This window comes from Pseudonaja textilis, chromosome 2, assembly GCF_049901715.1.
Source record: "Pseudonaja textilis isolate UNSWEBS1 chromosome 2, rPseTex1.2, whole genome shotgun sequence".
In the NCBI taxonomy this organism is placed as follows: Eukaryota; Metazoa; Chordata; class Lepidosauria; order Squamata; family Elapidae; genus Pseudonaja; species Pseudonaja textilis.
The window spans coordinates 96,958,956-96,979,979 of NC_141991.1; the positions used below are offsets into that span (position 1 = coordinate 96,958,956).

A 21,024-nucleotide genomic window follows, 5' to 3' on the forward strand; every position below is an offset into this window, starting at 1 on the left:
ATTGCTTTGGAAATATATGTTTTAAGTTAAAATCAACATATTTAACTATTATGGGACTTCCGGTTTGGGTCTCTTCAGCGACAGACCGAAATCCACGATCGTGCGCAGTTTCGATCTGTGCTCGCTGCTGGAGCGCCCCGATCCTTTGGATTTGGGACTGAAGCCACCCCCATAGAGGTGGTGAAGAGGGGGGACATTGCTAGCCAAGTGGAGGAGAGCTGCATCTCTCTTCCTTGGCTGGTCTAAACTCCCTTTCCTGAAGGCGGTTGCAGCGGTGGTCAGAAATGGCCACCTCAAAGAAGAACCCGACTGGATAAGATTGTGCAGGAGGAAGACAAAGAGGAAAGCAGGACAAACCGGGCTAAACAACAGAGAACATCTAAGCAAGGTACCCTGATTCTAAAAGTACCTAGAGAGATACTTCTGAAAGAAGATCTTTAAGCGGCAAAGGAGAGAGAAAAGGAGGTTAAACCCCCTTTTTTAAACCTTTATATTGACAATTACATATGGTATGGAAAGAAATTTATATTAATCTATTTTGACACTAATAGGCAACCTTAAGCTGAAATCTAAGTGTCAAAAGGAGAATAAAGTTTTTTTCTTGGTCATTTTAAAGCCCTAAAAAGGAGAACAGTGGAGGCAAAAGGGTGGGACTTGGAATAATGGAAAAATGGACTGCCACCTGGAAAAATAAAGAGGATTAACAGTGAAACTTTGAAAAGACTCCCGAAGATGCATTGTAACTGAAATCTTATTAAAAGATGCAGTAACCCACGGAAAGGAAAAGTAAAGGAAAGAAACAAGAAGGAACAGTCTGGGATCATTTGGTGATTTAAAAAAAGGGGTTTTGGCATTGTTTTTTGCTTTCTTTTCAGTTTTTACTTAAAGTCAATCGGGTGGTTGTTCAAAAGTGTTTAAAATGCCGTCACTCCTGAAGGAATTGAAGATGAGTCTTAAAAAAACAGAAAGAAGATGCAGAAAGGGGAGGAAGATCCTTCGGCTTCATATTTGAATTTTTTGAAATGGGGATCCTGAGCTATGAAAAGGAAAAGGAAAAGCTTCAAGAGCAAGAAGAAGGGCGGGACAAAGAAGAAGCCATTTTCAATGATCAAATAATGCAAAGTGTGGTAATAAGGGGAAAAATGGGGGAAAGGAGTTAAAAGTTTGAGATCAAAGGGAACAGCCAAAAAGAAAAATAGTCTGAAAAAGAAGTATAGGAGAAGCAGAAAAGAAAACTACAGAAGGGAAAATTAGAAAGAGAAGGGTATAAAAAAAGCAATGAGAAAAGGGGGGTGGGGGAAGATAGAAAGGGAAAGAACTTATGAGGGACAAACAGGAAACAAAGAAAAAGGGGAAACATACTAGGATTAAGGGTATTTGCTAAGCTAGAAAACACAGAGACAATGGTTAAATTAAGTTAAAAGTGAGGATTCTGCAAAGGTACAAAAGATAGTGTTGTGACAGTAGAATACTGTAATGAGTTAGAACTGAAATAAGCAAATAATCTATGAGATAAAACTGTATTGTTATGTAATGGTACATTTATTTATAATTAATGCAATAATAAAGAAGAGAGGGAAACATTGCAATTGTTTCTAAAGATTGATAAAATATTGAAAATAAATGTGAAAGATTTATAAAGAAATTTATACCAGTTATTAGAATGAATTTGAGTAATTATTTTGCTTATTAATAGTAAATAATTTATAAGATAAAACTGTATGACTATCCAATGGTATGCTTATTAACAGTTAAGTAATAATGAAGAAGGGAAGGAAACATTTCAATTGTTCTCAAAGATTGATAGATATTGAAAAGAAATGTGAAAGATTTACAAGGTTCATACCAGTACTAGAATAATTTTGAATAACTATTTTGTTTATTAATGTTTATTTAAAAACAATATATATATATATTGTTTTTGTTATGTTTTTAGAATTTTTCTTTTTACATTTTCAAGGGGAAGTACCAGGCAGAGTCTGAATGATGAGATTTACATGATATAAAATAGATATTAGAAATTTGAATGTTATAATTTTAGAATGCACAAATTCAATGTTTAATGAGATTTCATATGATAATAGCAATAAGATTTAAAGATGTTGCACTTCAATTGACAATCATAGGGGGAATTTTGCTTCTTAAGAATGTTGGAAGAGAACATGAAATTGTAAACAAGACAGACGAAAGTATAAGTACAATGAATAAAAAGATATAGAAAATTAGGTAAAAGAAATACAATTGAATAAGAAGAAAATGAGATAACAATAAAAGAAAATTAAGAGAAGTAAAGGGAGAAATTGTGAGAAGTTGGAAAAAGAGTAATAAGATATGCATAAGATGAATATGCATAAGATGAATATGCATATGAAATTGTGTCTGTATGGAAATGTGATAACCCAGAACCATGCTGTGCTCAAATAAGAGGTTTTATTTGTTTTGTTAAAACTCAATAAAACTTTATTTTAAAAAAAAACATATTTAACTATTATGAACAATAATTTAACTTAACCTAGTTAAATAAAAACTTTATCCTGATGTTAACCAGCTTCAATTTGGTAGTTTTGTAGCCTTTATTTTATTTTATTTTATTTTATTTTGTGACTGTGTTTACTTTGTATCCCACCCTGGGTCATCACAGCTTTTTTTTCCCTTTTTTTAAATTTATTCTAGAAAAAAACATTTATTTGACATACATTTAAAACAGACAAATCAATAGATAGATAGATAGATAGATAGATAGATAGATAGATAGATAGATAGATAGTATTTTCCCCACATCATTATAGTTGTCAGACGAACACAATACAGAAGCCTGATGATTGCAGATGAGATTCTGCTGAAACGTTGCTACAACTTTAAAAGCACAACAATAATGACATGGGAAAATACCAGAACAAAGCTGAATACCATACATATAAGTACCTGCAAAAACTTAAGAAATCATTTAATGTTTTAATTTCTCTATATAGTTTATGATTAAATGCACGTCTTTTGTCATTTCCATAACTTATCCAAATATCAAATATTACCTTTTCTTTAACCACTCATACGAAATGTTCCATATTTCATAATAGTCACTGTCTTGTTTATTTTTTAACAATTCGGTTAGACTATCCATCTTAGCACATTTTTTTTAATTACCCTATCCTCTGAAGGAATGGAAGACAGTTTCCAGTTTTATGCGTAGGTTATTCTGGCCGCAGTTATGATGTGCAAAATTAAATATTGATATATTTTTCTCCATGTTTAAATCTATCATACTTAGCAGAAAGGTTTCAGGTTCAAGTTTTAAATTTTGTTTTGTTATATTTAAAATTCCATTTCTAATATTTCTCCAAAACTTCTGAGCACATGGGCAAGTCCACCACATGTGAAAATATGTTCCTTGTGCATAGTTACATTTCCAACAGTTGGGTGGTAGATTGGGGAACATCTTAGCCAGTCTCGCAGGAGGTAGGTGCCAGTGATGAACCATTTTATATAAGTTTTCTTTATACGAGACTGACATGGTTAATTTGTAATTTGTTTGCCAGATGTGTTCCCGCTTATCTAATTCAATACTATAACCCATGTTTTTAGCCCAAATTATCATAGATTCTGTGATTGTTTCTTCTTTTAATTTGTAGTCCAAAAGATATTTATATGTTTTACTAATTGTTTTCTTTTCCTCTCCTAGCCATATTTTATCTAATTCTTGTGGGGTCATACTAAAGCCAAATTGTTCTCTATCTTTTTTATAATGGGTTTGTATTTGTGCAAAGGGCCACCATGCTATCTCCTTTCCTTGTATTTGGTTCCTATTTTTAAGCTCTCCAGTATCATATAATAAATCTTTATACTTGACAATATTTTCATAATCCAATACATTTGGATGTGTGATTGCTTCCAATGTAGATAGCCACAATGGAACCTTTGGGTAGTGGTTTTTTAAAATCTTTCTCCAGATATTGAACAACACATTTCTTACATGGTGCCTTTGGAAATATGAATGTTTAGATTTTCCATCCCACATGAAGAGGTGCCAGCCAAGTTGGAGATCAAAACCTTCTAATATTAATAACCTTCTATTTTCTAATTTAACCCAACCCTTAAACCAGTTTACTATAGCAGCATCATAATATAATTCAAAATCTGGAAGGCCAAATCCTCCTTTTTTCTTGGCATCCTGTAATAATTTAGATTTCACTCTGGGTTTTTTCCACTGCCATATAAATTTAGATATACATTTGTTTAATTCTACAAAAAAATTATTTTCCAACTTGACTGGCCTGTCTGAAACAAGAACAACAGTTTTGGCAAAATATTCATTTTTACTATTGAAATACGTCCCAATAGCGATAATTGCAATTTGGCCCAATTACCTAAATCTTTAACTATTTGTGTTATTAACTTGTCATAGTTATCTTTTTTAATTGACGAACATCTAGCAGTCAACCAGATCCCTAGGTATTTTACTTTATTTACCATTTGCATACCTAATTTATTTGCTAGTTCTTCCTTCTGCTCCTTTGTACAGTTTTTTGTTAACAATTTTGTTTTTTCTTTGTTAATTTTTAACCCTGCCACCTTTCCGTATTCTTCTATTTCTCTTAGTAGTATAGGGCTCGCTTCTAAGGGTTCTTCTAATATAAATGGCATATATCATCAGCGAATGCCTGGAGTTTATATTCCTCTTTTTTAATTTTTAGTCCTCTAATCTCTTGGTTTTGCCTAATTTGTACTAAAAGAGTCTCTTCTGCCAATATATACAATAGGGGAGCTAGGGGGCGGTCTTGTCTTACTCCCTTATTTATCTTTATGGTATCTGTATTTTCCTCATTTATTAATATGTTTGCAGTTTGCATGTTATAAATTGTCTTAATGAATCCTATAAAATTTTCACCAAATTTCATGCCTATCAGTTGTCAAATGCCTTCTGGGCATCTGAAAATACCAATGCCATTGTCTTGGTTAAGTATACTTCATAATATTCTAATATATCCATAATGGTTCTTGTATTTGTTTTTATTTGCCTATGGGGGAGGAAGCTATTCTGATCAGTGTGGATAATTCTACTTAATACTCTCTTTAATCTTTCCGCCAATATTGTACCATTATTTTGTAATCTACATTTAAAAGTGATATTGGTCCATAGTTTTGAATTTTTTTGGGGGGGGGTGTCTGATTGTTCTTTATAAATAAGGGTAATATATGCTTCCAACCATGATTTAGGTGTGTTAGCATTCTCCAGGGCTTCATTGTACAAGTCCACCAATATCTCTATTATTTCTTGGAATTTTTTATAGAATTCCAAAGGAATTCCATCCGGGCCAGGGATCTTATTTGCTTTTTGTGTTCCAATTGCCTTCCTAATTTCTTCTATAGATATTTTATTATTCAAATTTTGTTTCTCTTCATCAGTAATTTCAGGCAAGTTCTTTTCATTCAAATATTTATCAATAGATTCTTCTGGTATTTCTTCCTGTTTATACAATTTCATAAAAAACTCCTTAGCAATTTCTTTCTTTTCTTGGGTCTGCGTGCATAATTTCCCTTCCTGATCTTGGAGAGCTACGATCGTTGTTTTTTCTTGTTCTTTTTAAATTTTATGGGCTAACCACCTCCTGGCTTATTTGCATTTTCAAAATAATTTTGTTTTGCTAATTTAATTTTTCGGGCCAAATCTTCCTGTACATTTAGATTTATCTTATGTTTTACCAGATCTATTTCTTTCTTAATGTTTGAATTGTTTGGGTCCTTTTGTCTACTTGTTTCCCAATCTTTCAGTTTCTCCCTCCATATGTTTTGTTGCTGTCTTTTTTCTTTATTCTTTTTAATACTGTAAGCAATAGTTAGACCTCTCACATGGGCTTTGGCCATATCCCAAAGATTCTGTAGACAGGTATGTTCTCTTTTTTTTATTTCAAAAAATGCGTTCAATTATTTCTTTATCATTTCAATATATTCTTTATCTCTTAATATGGTATTGTTAAATGTCCATCTTCCAATTTTTCTCTTCCCTTTCCATATAATTTGAATGGGATTATGGTCAGCCCATAGATTTGGCAAAATCTCGATCCTTTCAATATTCTCCATTAACCCAGGGTCCATCCATATCTGATCTATTCTGGACCAAGAGTGGTCAGGGTTCAATAAAAAGGTATATTGTTCTTTATTTGAATTTAATTCTCTCCACGCATCTTTCAAGTTAAGTTCTCTTACCATATTATTAAAAGACGAAGAGAGTATTCTCTTTTCCTTTTTTTTTTTTTTTTTTGGAAATTCTATAATCTTTATCTTTGTCTGGGACTGCATTATAGTCCCCTACAATGCATACATTAGCATACTCAAATTCTATTATCTTATGGTGAAGCCTATTATAAAAGTCTTTTTGGTTTGTATTCGGGGCATATATTGTGATTAATAACATCTTTTTCTGATTTACATTTATTTCTATAAAGAGCATTCTCCCTTCTTGATCTTTGTATATTTCCTAATGTTGCAACCAATCCTTTACATAATCCTTATAATCCGTATGTAAACCAATCCTTTACATACTACAATACCCCATTTTTGTTTGCAAGTGCCGAGTACATTTTACCCAAATTTATATTCTTTAAGAGGTCTGCTTGATTGTCTGGAATATGCACTTCTTGGATACAAGTTATGTCAGAATTTTGTTTTTTGAGTTTCTCAAATATCTGTGGAGGGGTTTTGATGATAAATTTAAACCATTGATATTGACTGAAAATAAAGTGATTTCTCTATCAGTGTCACTGACTGTGTGAGGCATTTCTCATTTCATTCCTTGTTCTAGGCTCTCTTTTTCTTAGTCTGTTGCCTTCCCCTTCTTCTCTAAGATTTTGGGATTCAGGGTGTGAATCAGATTCTTTTTCTCCGAAGAGTTGTTCCTCTTGGCTTCTTGTATTTAGGTCGTCTCTACTTTCTTGTTCTTCCTCAGGTCCTAGGTGTCGTTCACAAAATTCCTGTGCTTTTTCAATTGTACCAATTTTGTATTTTTTGTCCTGCCACAAACTAAAAGCCCCTCTGGGGTGAGCCACCTAAATGGAATACCATTTCTAATAAGTTGAGTTGATAAAAATTGCTAGCCCCTTCTCTGCTCTCTGACTCTCCTGGATATTTGTTTCAGTGTAACCACTTCATGATCTTTGTATACAAGTGGTTCATCTCTGGTCTTACTATAGAGCAGGTCTTGTGTTGTCTTCCTCATGAATATGAACCTCTCGGGGTAGTCTATGTCTCTTCGCATAGTGTGTATATACTCTATAGACCTCGTCTACATCATTTTCAATTTCCAGTTTGGGTTTCTGTAAAGCCGCCACATCAGATTCTTCGTAATTGCATGTAAATCTTCCTTTTTGTCCTCCACCACATTTTGGAACCTAAGATGAAATGATGCCTTCTCTAATTCCATGCGTACCATCGAATCCCAGAGTTTGCAGTAGAGCACTTTCCAATTTTGTTCTGAATCCTCTAATTTCTTCTCCACCATCTCCATTCTTGCCCCTACTAAATTTAATCTCTGTTCATTTTTTATCACTTCTTCCTGCATCTTTCCAATCTTACTATTCAAATTTTGTATTTCATTTTTCACTTGTCCTATTTCAGTTCTCATCTCTGTTTTCATGTCTTCATGGTTCCTCACTATCAATTTGTGGGGTTTTGCCATCATTTCCTGCATCATAGTGAGAGTTGCCTGTACTGTCTGCAGCCTTTGAGCTGAACTAATTTTTTCTGCCAATAGCATTGCATCTATAGATCTCTGCCCCATAAGTGAAGACATCGTTGTTGTAGTTTTCTTTCCTGATTTTACATTTGTAATTGATGTTGTCGCCATTTTAACTATCTGTAGCAGCTCTTTCCAATCTACCATCAACTATCCCTAGTAGAGCACTATTTTCCTCTCCTTTTCAGTTCAATAGTAATATTAATACATATATTATTATATTATTAATTACCAAAATTCTATTATGGAAAATCACAATCAGCTCTTATTTCTATTTTTTCTTTTTTTTAAAGCAAAATTTATTGATTTTAACAACAAACAAACAAAACAGAACATCATTAGACATTAAAAACATAAAATCTCTTTCCATTATGAATCTTTACAAGGCAGGTAACACATTATTTTATATCACATTCTTCTAATTTATCCCATTTCCATGTAGACACATAAATTCCCTTTAACAAATTTCACATTATTTCTCTTTACTCTTATTCAATCACATTTCTTTTCTAATTTATCTGCTATTCAGTCATCATATTTATATTTTCCTCTGGCTTGTTTACAATTGTTCTCATCTGGCCTTCCTCCGAGATTTTATTAATTGTCAATTAAACACACACACATAAAACACAAAGAACATAAAACTTCCTTTTAGAAAGTAACAGCCCCAGATTACCTCTTTTTGTATGGACTTCAATTAAATTCATGCTCTTCTTATATACCATTACCTATCTTGTTTACCATTCTATATCTTCTATATAACTCCTCCCCACTTATATATTTCATCTTGCTTTAAGACAATATTTTTATATCTTTTGTCCATTTTTCCATTTACATCTATCTCATTCCCAATATAAAAAAAAGAATAATTTCTCCTGAACTCACTAATCAGAGTATGATGCCTTTCTATCATTCCCTTAAATTGAAATTTGAAATAACACCTAAGTCCCAATCTGATTCTGCTTAGTACATTCTACTATTTCAAAAACAAATACTACAGTAATAAATCTATAATAATCAACACATTAGCCCATTAAACTCTATAATTAAACTAATATTTTAAACATTTCCTTTAATGTTTAATTAAAACTTAAAATAATTCATTATTAAACATTTTAACATTGTACCTTAATATTTTAATCTTTTATTAAATCTTATAAAATTCTAATTTTCTATTTTTAATACAAATACAACTGCTACAATACTATCATGTGTACTATGCAGAATCCCCTTTTTTATTAAAAGAAGCATACATTACCCTTTATCCCTAAAAATTTTTTTCTTTTTCCCATCTTGTTTTATACCTTTATAACTTTTTCCCCACTTTTCCCTTTCTTGCTTGGCCCATCTAGACTTTTTACCCACTCCTCTCCAAACCTCTGCCTTCTTGGCTTCCCCTTTCTGTTGCATTCTTCTTTCCTTTTGCTTTCTGGCATTATATTGTTTTTGCATCTTATTTTTCTCTTTCATAGATATTTTTTTATGTCTTAAGTCCTTCCTTTTCCCTCCTCTCTTTCTCCTTCCTTTCTTAATCACGCTATTTAATTCATTAAAAATGGCTTCTTCTTCCTCCGCTTCTTCCAGCTGTTGTTTAATTTGCTGACACATAGCAAGCGCCATATCTAGAAAACAAAGGGCTTCTCCCATAACGTCCTTGCCTTCTTTCCTTATTTTTAGATATTGTTTTTTTAGTTCATCAAGAGGTAGAGCCATTATAAACTTTTTCTTCTTCTTTTTCTGTATCCTCTTCTTGTTATTAAGCCAGTCAAATATTTCCAAACTTAAAACAATTCCCCCAAATCCCAAAGTCCCAAAGTCATCAAACAGTCCAGGCAAAGCACAAACTTCTTCCTTTTACAGTTTCTCTTTCTGGGGTAAAGTCAATTAGGGAAAAAAAAACCCAATCTGTATTTTAAATCTTTTTTGCAGTTAGCTTCTAATCTCTTTATCTTCAAGGCATCTCCTCCAACAAAGTCTTGAAATAATTTTTTTCCCCTATCCCCACCCTACCTTAAATTTTATCTGTCCACTCTGGAGTAGGTAGGATCTTAATTAGGGCTTATTTTGGGATTAGGGTTTATATTGGGCACACGAGTAAAAATCAAGCTAGGATTTACTTTCAGAGTAGGTCATATTTTCAGGGAAACAGGGTACTAGTTCTTTTAACAAATAATCAGCTAAGTTTAACAATATTTTACTGATGTGTTTTAAGGAAATTTTATGAATAAAAATGAATTCATATGTTGTTAATGTACCTTGAAAGCTTTTTGCCAAATATTAGTCACATTAACAAAAAGGTTTGAAGAAGCATGCAAAATGTTCCTTAATGCTGAGTGAACTGATTAACTTAGGTGAAATAAATAATGTTTATCAAACATTTGACATCTTTTTATTATGTTTTGTTTGAAAATAAATCCTTAAATAATCTCACTTGCACAAATGGACTTTTATCTGAATTATAATTCTTGTCTTCATTCTTTAGTTCAAATTCCAAACATTTTTCTCATTTTATTGATGGTTTGAAATTAAATATTCTTATACTATTGTTATTATGATTCAACCTCAAATTGTTTTAAGAGTTTATTTGTGAACTATCTTGAAATGGCATTTTATTCTAAAGCAGTATAAAAAGAGTAAATTCAATTTATAAAATTTGTGTTTTCATAACTGTCTTATTTATCTGATTAACGTGTTTGTCTCTTCCATATCTTATCATTCATCTATTCAAAATGAAACCCTGACTATAAGGAAAGGCCTTAGCTCCCCAGAATCAGCTTCATCTTCTCTATTTGATTTGCAAACATGTTTATGTTTAAAGGAAGAATGAAAAAGTCATAAACAGCAACAGCAGAGAAATAACTAGAGGGAGGGGCAGGAAATAGATTTGAGATCATGAAAATAAGTAACTATGAATAACACCTAAGCAAACACTGTTATCTGGAGTTCCAGCTGTAGCATAAGGTATAAGTACTTGGCACCTACTCAAGACAAACTCTCAACAGTTTGTATACCATATATATTTTAGCTTATAAAATACTCTACTAAGAGTGAGAACTACAGAGAAACAAAAATACAATTCAATGCAAGTTTAAAAAAATATAAAAATCTAAATAAAACAAAGAAAAAATTAAACAGTTGAAATTTTTTCCCATTATAATACAGATATAATGAATACATCTATATTAAAATTATTACAACTCAAATTTAAAACAACAAATTAAACCTTGTTTTGGAACCAGTAGCAAAGAAATATTTTTATATCATTTTTCATTTCATTTTTTGGCATATTTGTTACATTATACTTATATATTTGTTGTATTTGAATTCACTCTTTATACTATTATGCCTTGTGTGCCCATTGTAACCATTTCTGGAGCAGGAGGTTTTACTTTCTATTGTTTATGCCATCCACTGCCACTTACTCTACATGGAGCTGTCCTTACAGACTCTTCAGAATTTTCAGTTGGTCCAGGATACAGCAAATTTAGAAGTTATGGAGTTTGCTTGTGTAATACAAGTGCAGAAGTGGCATTGACTGCCACTTTGGTTTCAGGCACAACTTAAGATGTCATTTTTATAAGGAATATGGAGAATAATGATATGTTCCTCACAAGATACTAATTTCATTTTTGTTCTAAGTCACAGTTCAGACCAAGTGGTTCTTAATGAATGAAATCAATTCACTTGTTGTGTTGTGGCATACTTATAAACAAACTTCTCCTAATGTTAGAAGCAAAAGTGAATGCCTATGCAGCAATGATGGCAGCTTAGAGATTCAGGTTGAGCATTAAGAAAACCAAACTTCTGATAGCTCATTAAAAGAGAGCTCATTAAAATTATTGTACAGTCAAATCACCAAGAGTCAGCAGAGAGCTAGAAAGTCAATTGTAGCATTGCTCAGCAGCCATTAAAGAATAGTGCCTTCTTTAGTGTTAGCTGAATAGAATGACAGCCTAAAAATAAAAATGAATGTTCTGAGGGCATGACCAGAACTGAAGTTGACAAGTAATGCAGAAGACCAATGGTAATGCTTTCAACAAATATTTCTATCATATGTGCAATTGGCCACAACAAAGAAGACATACAGAAAATAGCATTCTTCCTAGCTGGATGCCCTGAATAATAAAGTACATTCATGGATGAAGAAGACATATTTAAAGTCTTATTGCAGAACTTTAAAACCTTGTTGCAGATATTTGAGGCCCTTTGTGTACTGCAAAAAATGTAACTTCTGAAGGATTTGTCTTCAAATCCTTTCTATAAAAAGATATTAACAGTGACAATTGAAGAATTTATAGCATATCTGATATTAAGATTTTGTCTTGTGCTTTAGTATGCTGACTGAGACTTTGATCAACAATTAAATTGTTTGACGATCTTCTAGTAAACTCACAGAGCTGAGGACCACAGCAAAGATCAAGGAATTAGTGAGTAGACCAGTTCCTTGGCACCTCTCTGAGAAAGGAAAGGACAGGAGATTGCCCATTTGTGCTCTGGACAGCTGCTCCTCAGAAGACCATAGGACAACTATTTTTCACAAGTTTGAGTCCAAGGAAATGACAAGATTAGCAATCTTAAAAGACCTGGCTTTTCTCCCAAGTGTTGGAAGAAGATTAAATGATTACACATTAAAATTGTTTTGGCACCAGACTTTTGTTGTTTTTATTGCATTAATTGGTTGAGTTTTATGATTTTAGAATGATTTATATGCCTTTGAATTTTTGATTGGGAGCCACCCAAAGTTGGTTGAAAAATGGGTGGCTGTGTAAATGTTTTAAATAAAGAAAATAAATCTTGTTCACATCCATGATGGAGGATTTTAAAGGACATTAAATTCACAAACCTCACTTTCTAATCACTCTCAGAAATTGCTCGTAAATTACTTCTAAGCTGTGAGACACTTTTGGAATGATGAACCTGAAAATGTCAGATGAGTTTACCTTCAATTCTGAATGAAATTTTAATCATAACCTTAAGAATTTAAAGAATCTGATTTAAACAGCAAGAAGCTAAGTGTGATTTTGATCTTAGAAAGTTAATGGGTCCATATAATGAAACTTTTAATACAATTTTGGAATTAATTATAAACTACAAACAGCCTATATTCATCCCTGCTTGCCCCATGAGCTATACAGGTTCTCAGTTGGCTTCCAAGTGCAATTCAAGGTACTACTTATCATCTATAAAATCAAACATGACATGGGATCAAGTCATTTGTAGAAACCCTGTCTCTGTTTCTGCCCATCCCATTAGATCCAGCAGGGTGAGCATGCTCTGGATCCTGTCTATTAAATAGACCTTGCCACAGCACTGCCCTCTAGAATATAATAGTTCCTGAGATTCATAGAATTCTGCATTTCTGGGGTTGCAGAAATCTTTGAAGAAGGCTGTTCCCTTGAGCAGGAGGTTGGACTATTAAGTGAGCGCATCACAATGAGTTTGCTTTTCTTATTCTTGGAGTTAAGTTTTTCCTTGACCATCATTATTTTTCTTACTAATAGACTTGGTTTAATTGATCCTGTATGTGTCAACTACAGTCACAACCGTGAAATGAGAAGTTATGCAAGCTGATGCAATAAATAAAATATTAGCAAAATGTATTTCCAGCCATTTAATAGAGTACAAATTAATAAGTTTAAATCACTTGCTAATGAACAATTAGAAACACTATTATGATGATACAAAAATCAGATGACTAACTGGCATAAAGACTGGTTTTCTGGATTTCTGTACTGCCATCTATAATATTGGTTATCCAGATCTTTGAGTTGAGATCTGATCATTCTGATCAAATCGTTCCAATTTTCTAACATAAAATGAAGTGTTTAATCAAGTACAAATAACAATATAGTTGAGTGTTGTATGTACGTGTAAGACCAGCTTGTCAAGGGCTCTTTGATAGAAACAGACTGTTACAACATAGGCCTCTAAAGAAAGTGTTATTCAGTGTTTGAGAATACATGGCTATAAATAATATTCCGGCAGTGGCAGCAACAATACCCAACGGTCTTCAAGGGTTATTCTCCCACGCTTATTCCTATTATGAGACATCTTAGGTATTATATATCTATAGCTTAACATTCCATTTTATATACAATTTCATTTTTCAAACAACTGATGAAACTTAGCAAACTTCAAGTAGCTACTTTGGAACACATTAATGACATACTGTTTGTGACATTAAGTAAACCATGGTTGAAGAAGTAAAAAAATCATGGTTGCTCTAAACTGCAAATAGGTCCAACCACAGAAATAGTAACTCATTCCTCCTCTATGGAGGCCAAATATTTCAATTTTTGTAACAGTTGGCACTTCTGAGCCTTAAATGATTGCATGCAAAGTAAAAGATGGCCTGGTCACTTAGACACATTTTTCCAATTCAAAGTTCTGTACAGGAGAAGTAAATGTGTGGTCCACATGTACATGTGAGAAATGAACCAAGAACACCAGAGATGATGTTGCAGAAGTAAATTCACTGTTGGTCAATTCTATTTCTTACTATATTTTCCAAACTAGTACTTATTTAACCACAGGTTAATCATTAGTCAACATTGGACTATCAGATCATAGCTAAAATAAGCCCAGATTCAAAATGTACTAACTGTAATTAAAGATTAACGTTACCTTAATTTGATTCATGATTTAGATACCATATTAAGATAAACTACAATAAATATGGCTTAGTATGTCATATAGAAGAAATCTAGCATACAAACAACAGAGAGATAGTAACCTGTACAAAACATTTAATCACTGTATGGCAACCAGCTAATCAGATTAGATTAATATCAAAATACTGTGAACTACTTTGGATATAAAGATTTATCCAAGAATGCTTAAAGGAAAAGAAGAAGGAGGTCATCATGTTTATAAGCTGTTTCAGTAATATTCCCCAAGCAGATATTTACAAAGGAAATCTAAACTATCCCACAACTTCATAGGAAATAAAGTAAAAATATTGCTAATATTGCTATTATAAGTGACTGCTTAGAAAAACTGTGTTAAGTTTCATCTCCTTCCTAGACTTTATATTTCTAAAGTAACCTCAGAACCATTTTTTTTCCTGCAAGAGTACAGAAACAACTGTTTCAGCAGTAGGCTAAGCCTAGAGCATGGGCTCATGAGCCAGACATAATTATAATTACACCTGGGGCGGGGAATGGTTATCACTACATATTCTGCCCAATTAGCATTCCTCTCCTGCATTCTATCCCATTAAAAGAACATGCTGACATCTTCCCTGTTGGCTCTCTCAGCAGCTGTGCCATAAAGAACTCCCCTGGGCTTTTCCGACAACTTCTTGTTTTGCTTCAGTCCAATTCTCCACAGAAAAATATCCTTGCGTGCGTGTCCAGTCATATTTTGATACAATTACATAAAATACATCTATTGCTTCTCAGACAGAGGAATCAGCTGTATAACCTGGCAGAAAGCAAAGAGAACTAAAGCAGGTATTTGGGTTGCATTTTTGGATAGTGAGATTGGTGACATATACATTCAATAAAAATAAAACATATAAAGTTGAGGGGAAAATTTCCAGATAGTCTTCCTCTCATTCCTAGCTTTTTTCAAATGTTTCCTCAGAAAGTTTTGCTTCCTCGGCATCCTGAAATATTCCTAAAGTATAATTTTATACAAAAGGAATTTTCCAGATATATAGAGCACGTGACTAATATTTTATAAAGAAAAAGAAAATATTCTGGCAGTGTTAAAGACAGAATTTACCCTGACAACAATTACAGCATTTCTCCCAAAATTAGTGCCTCTCGAATATGTTGAGACCCCAATACCCGGAAAGTAGGGAAAGAGAAAAGACATTTTTCCTCCCCCTTCTGACCCCATACAGTGTTGCTGAGATTGGGAACTGTCCTTTCTTACCATCATTTGTAAAATACTCTTTGATTGGGATACCTTAGATTTCTATTTTTCATACGAACAAAATACTCAATGTGTAAATAATCTTTATATTAGTCTTGTATGTGAGGCTAGAAACTCTTCCGGTCATTAAGACACTCTGCTAGTTCCATTCAGTTGTGCAGATTCCACCCGGCAAGGGATTGTGGAGTTGTTAAATGAAGATGGTGATGGTGATGGTGATGGTGATGTTAGGCTAGAAACTATATCCCATATTGTTGTAGACTAGGATGGCAGTGGAGAAATTGAATCTATGGCTTGCCTAACATCGATTAGGGAGTTTATGACTGATGCAATATTTGAAGTAGGGGCTTTATAAGTTCATTTTTATGATATCTATGGATATCTAGAAATGTCTTGCTGAAATTATACATTATTTCTATAAAGTGTTCCTGGAACTGCAATCTTACTTAAAATGATTTCTCCTCATAGCAAATTTTATTAGGTGTTTGGAGATGATCTTGAAGAACTAAGCAGAACTGAGCTTGGTTAATAGTCATTGGCTCAATACAACTAAATACACATTTTCTGCTAAGACATGATGTGGCTTTGCTTAATTTAGCATATTGTGTAGACCAAATCATTGTAATTTATAAACCAGGTTTTATGGTTTAATCACAGACCGAGTCAATTGTGTTTTATTTAATATCAGGGTTAGGGTTATGGTCTAAATTTTGCTCTGAGGTTACAATTACACTGGTCTATATAAAAGTCTTGCCATTATAGATGTAGCCAATCTCCCAATATCAAAGAGATCTAAACTGAAGATTCTGAGCTGGCAGTTCCCTGACTTTCTGACTGTTCCTATTACACAGAAACAAAACACCCAAGGGATAGTTGGAAATGACAAATTCTGTGTCTGCTGAAGGCATCTGTTCCTTGGAGCAGACAGAGTAATAGAAATACCAAATTATTTTTATCTGCTGTCCATGATTCCCTAAAATCAGAACAACAAATATGTCAGGTGGAGAGAGAGGCATAATAAAAGGCAATGGAGAGATCAGACTTATTTTCTAAGTTTGAGGGAAGAGATGGTAGATTTGGTGTTCACCCCAGAAGCCTTATACCCCCATCTGCTCCACAGCTTGACACTAAATATACAAGGTATATATACAGAGATAGTGGGAGGAGCACCAGGGCAGGTTTGGACAGCTACTGAAAGAATAGAAAGCAATGTTGGAGGTTGTCCATGTTTTTCAGTCTCCATTCCAACATGATTCAGGAAGACAGTCCTTCCCAGGGTTAAGTTTCCCCTAGGGGACAGGAATTACTGCTTGAAGTGTTTGCCAAAATAGACTCAAGGGACAGCAGCTAAACTAAAAATAAATATTAGAATGCAATGAAAGTATTGAGGCTTCATTTAGATCTCCATCCAATCAAAACATAGAAGGTAGTTAAAATCATCTCCTTACTGTTCATGCCCACTGTTTAACCATAGGGAAGCCTCTAGCACAGAATTCTTCTCTCAGGCATTCCACACACACACACACCATCAGGTATTCCCCACCTCCCCTGCATCAAGGTGCTGTGTTCCTTGTTATGTTGGTGGAAGAGCAAAACTCACCCAGCTAAGATTTCCTTCCCTTGGGGGCAAACCCATGGAGTTACATTGCATTCTTCCCAACCCAGCCACTTCCATTCCGTTAAGGTGCCAGGGGTGCCACACACTCACCTGTATGTCTTCAGATGCTCGTGTTTACAGCTAGTGAAGAGTTAATGCTGCCAGCTTTGCCTGGCCTCGTTCCCTGCCAGGTGTCCTGCTAAGAAATCGGGAAGCATACTTAATCCGTTACACCAGGAGGAGGAGGCGGCAATAGGGTGGGAAAAGGTGAGACTTCGCCTAAAACCGACCTGGGGGCACAGCGGTACCCTGGATGCCCGTGCGGCACGGAATCAGCCTAGAGAGGGAAGAGGGAAGAGCAGTTCTCAGGGCGACTCCGACGTGAGAGGAGAAGGCAATGGGAGGGCGAGGACCAACCTGTGCCCATCCACTTTTGGGGGTGCAATCACACACGCCGGGGAGCGTCCCTTGCGATTCAGGTGCTCACCTGCCAAGCAGCCGGCGGCAACTCCACGCCCCGCCGCTCGCTCTTGGCCGGGGCAGGCAGGAAAAGCTGGGAGGGGGTAGCAGCTCCCGAGAACAACACAGACCCTCCGCCAGCCCGTCCCTCTTCCCTCCTTTTGGTTGCTCTGCCAATTCCTCCTCCCCCTCGCACGTGGTCATTCACGCTTTCTTCCTCCGAATTCCTGACAGGAGGAGGCCGCCCGCTCGCAATTATTTATACCGTCAACAAATGTCCCCGAAGGGTAATCACCTAACCGCAGCTGGCGGGCCCCAGGCAGGGCTGGACCCATTGGGCGAGAAACGGGGTGAGATGGGTGAGCAGAGTTCTCCTCAACATCTATGGGAGGGCGGCGGAAACGGTTCCCTTTATTTCTCCCCAAATGCCGCGGAAAAGGGTAAGAGACATAAATGGCCATGTGCCGTGACGGCGGTGGTTGCAGTGGAGATGCACCGCTGCACCCTTTAGGCGCCCTTTCCTCGCCGCGCATTGTCTTCTTTTCCTTTGGAAAAAGGGAACAGGGCTCGTCCTAAAGAAGGACGTGTTACGTGTGCCGTTTGTGTTTTGCTACAGTTGCCTGTGGGATCAACCTGTGAGGGAGGTTGGAAACGGCTGGACTTGTTGCATGCGGTGGAGCTGGCTGCCAGGGTTGATTCTCGGGGCCGCCGTTGCAGGGAGCTGCGGTGTTTAGCCATACTCGCAGACGCAGCTCCTTGTAAGCAAGTCCCGCTGAATTTAAAAGAGGTTTCCTTTTGAACAAACAATCATTATGCACGATTTGTTTCTCTTTTTTGTGGGGGGGGGGGTATTATGGAATGAATCACAAACAAATGGAAAACTCTGGTCATGGATACAATCGTGGATCGTTACCCTAGAGCAGTTGTTTCCAGTGATATTTGTAATCAAGACTAGCAGCAAATTAAGACCAATGAGAAGATTTCAAATATCTGAAGAGGGAGAAAGGCTTGTGCAAAATTCTGCCATAATATCTTTTATGTAATGCGGTATAGAAGTCCTTTTTGAAGGACGGATTTTTCCTCTTTCAGCTTCAGAATCGCATAGTTAAAACTGGCAAAGGGTATTGGCATTCTCCCCAAATCTGCATTATAGATTGGTTATAATTTTAGTCAGATCTTTATTATCCTTTCATCAATATAGGACTGTGAACAGATATGAACAGATGAAATGATTAGGTTTGTTGTAAATCAAACCCCAGTATTAGTTTTTATACATTAAGATGTTAGTTCATTCATTATGGTAGCTCCCCTTGAGCTTCAAGAGCTATGTAGTCTTTGAATGCAATGTTTTATGTTCTGAGACGAATATGTTTTGCTCAGTGAAAGAATACATGAAAAATGATAGGCATTGGAAATGTTTTAATTTTTTATTTCAATAAAGTATACATATACGAAACAGCAGAAATGTATTATTTTTCTTTGTGGATATTTCCTGAAACAATTGCATCCTTTACCTCTTTTGTTATTTTAGTATGCATTTTTAATGGATTGCTTCTCAAACTAGATTTTCCCCCTCCCTGTAATATTCAATAACAGGCAGTGCCAGCTAGAGGGTAGGTGGGTGAAATCACAATTAGATTTTCAAAAGGGACTTTACTTTTTAAGCAGTTAGGTAACATTGACTGTCAATTTTGAGTTTTATGCTTTTTCCATGCAACGCTACCCAGACAGACTTTCCTTGACGTAATGCCCTTCAAATCCCAGATTTTCCATTTTGGTAATCCAACACACCTAAAAAGATGCTGTTCTAGGGTAATATCACCACAAAGCTTCTTTTATATAATCAACTCCAATTCTGTCTTTAGGGAGAAACTGTTGTGCTGTTACCCAAGTCCAATTTTTTCATTTTGGGGTTCTCCTAGATGATCGAACCAAATCTGTTGGAAAATTGTGGATTTTCAGTCGCACAATTATTAATTTTTTCCATACAAATAAAATATGGGTATTAGGCTTCTGCTTTGTTGAAATGACTGTAACATCACTGTCCTATTCCCAAAGCAACAAATATTTCAGTCTCACCATCTAAAAATGTTACTGTCATATCCAACTGTGGGCCTTGAAAGTGCAGAAGTACTTTTTTTTAATGTGTAGTCCCTGTCTACAAAAAGATCACACTCCCCATAGGAAACTATTGAAATAGAATTCAAAGAAAATGAAAAAGAAAAGTAGTGAACCTTTTTAATGACACATTATTTTGGAACAAATTTCATAGCAAATGAATTTATAATTTGGAATTGTCCTGTCTTTGCATAGACTCCTTTTTCTGATGTTGATATTTCAACATGTAAATTTCAACATGTATATAAAGGCTAATATCCTTCTCATAGAATAATTCACTGTGATTCTTCATGCTGCTATCAACTTAGACATCTGTCGAAAGACATTTTTATGCTATCCCATCACAAACCTTGGCCATCATGGGATTTTTAGCAGTTTTCACTGCAGGGGAATTCACCTGTTTTTGCTGTCACCCATACAGGTTGGATTAAGTATGAAATACTGGGTTGAAAAAGCGGGTTCTGTGAAGCTAGATTGCTTCTGAGCTACAGGTAGCCAACTAGAGTACCAATATATCTACCGTCCTATTTATGTTTTCATCAAGTTTCAGTCTTCTTTTACAGCATATCCTGGCAATCTTACAGCCTCAATTTCAAGTTGATTTTGTTCATTTTTAAAATATTTCTAAGCTGTTCCTCTTCATAATAATTTATTCCCAGGGCTACCTCCGTCCCCCACACCAAGGAAATCAATGGAAGCAACAATAAGTTGTACTGTAACTTCCACCTCCTCCTTTCTCTTGTTCATTGCTATTGTTTGCTCTGCCATGTTGTAGTTGCCATTCTTTCATCATTCATTGGCTTGATTTGTTTTGATGCTGCTACTTGTATTGTCTTCTGCTTGTCTTGCTCATTGTATTTATTTATTTATTTAGGATATTTATATTGCCACCTATTTGCACATGGTGACTCAAGGCATCTTACAAAAATAGCCCATCTCTAATGATTATCAGCAGATTTCAGAGATCTTCTTTGACCTATAAATTTACCTTTAGTAATACATAACTAAGAAATTATTGTGTAAGATGAAAGTGGGTTGGTGATTGAAATCCTATTCCTAATATGCTGAGGGCCACCTAATTTCTCTCCTGAAATATTTTCCTCATTACTTTCATAACTGAGATAAGTCTTCATATCAATTTTAAGTAATTACTGTACTTTAATTTTCTGGACTTTTCACTTTTTAAGAAAGGTGCATTTATTGTAGAGGTAAAGAGGAAAACATTTTTGGCAGTTTGTCCCAT

General features: G+C 34.9%; 1 protein-coding gene across 1 annotated transcript in view; it reads right to left on the reverse strand.

The window, feature by feature from the left end:
* CACNA1A (calcium voltage-gated channel subunit alpha1 A) overlaps positions 1-17,770 on the reverse strand; it is a 345,788-nt gene extending 328,018 nt beyond the window's left edge. Inside the window, exon 1 of the mRNA XM_087924614.1 lies at positions 17,316-17,770. The gene's annotated coding sequence lies outside the window, so the exon portion shown is untranslated. The remainder of the gene's footprint in view (positions 1-17,315) is intronic.
* Positions 17,771-21,024: the final 3,254 nt, after the last annotated feature.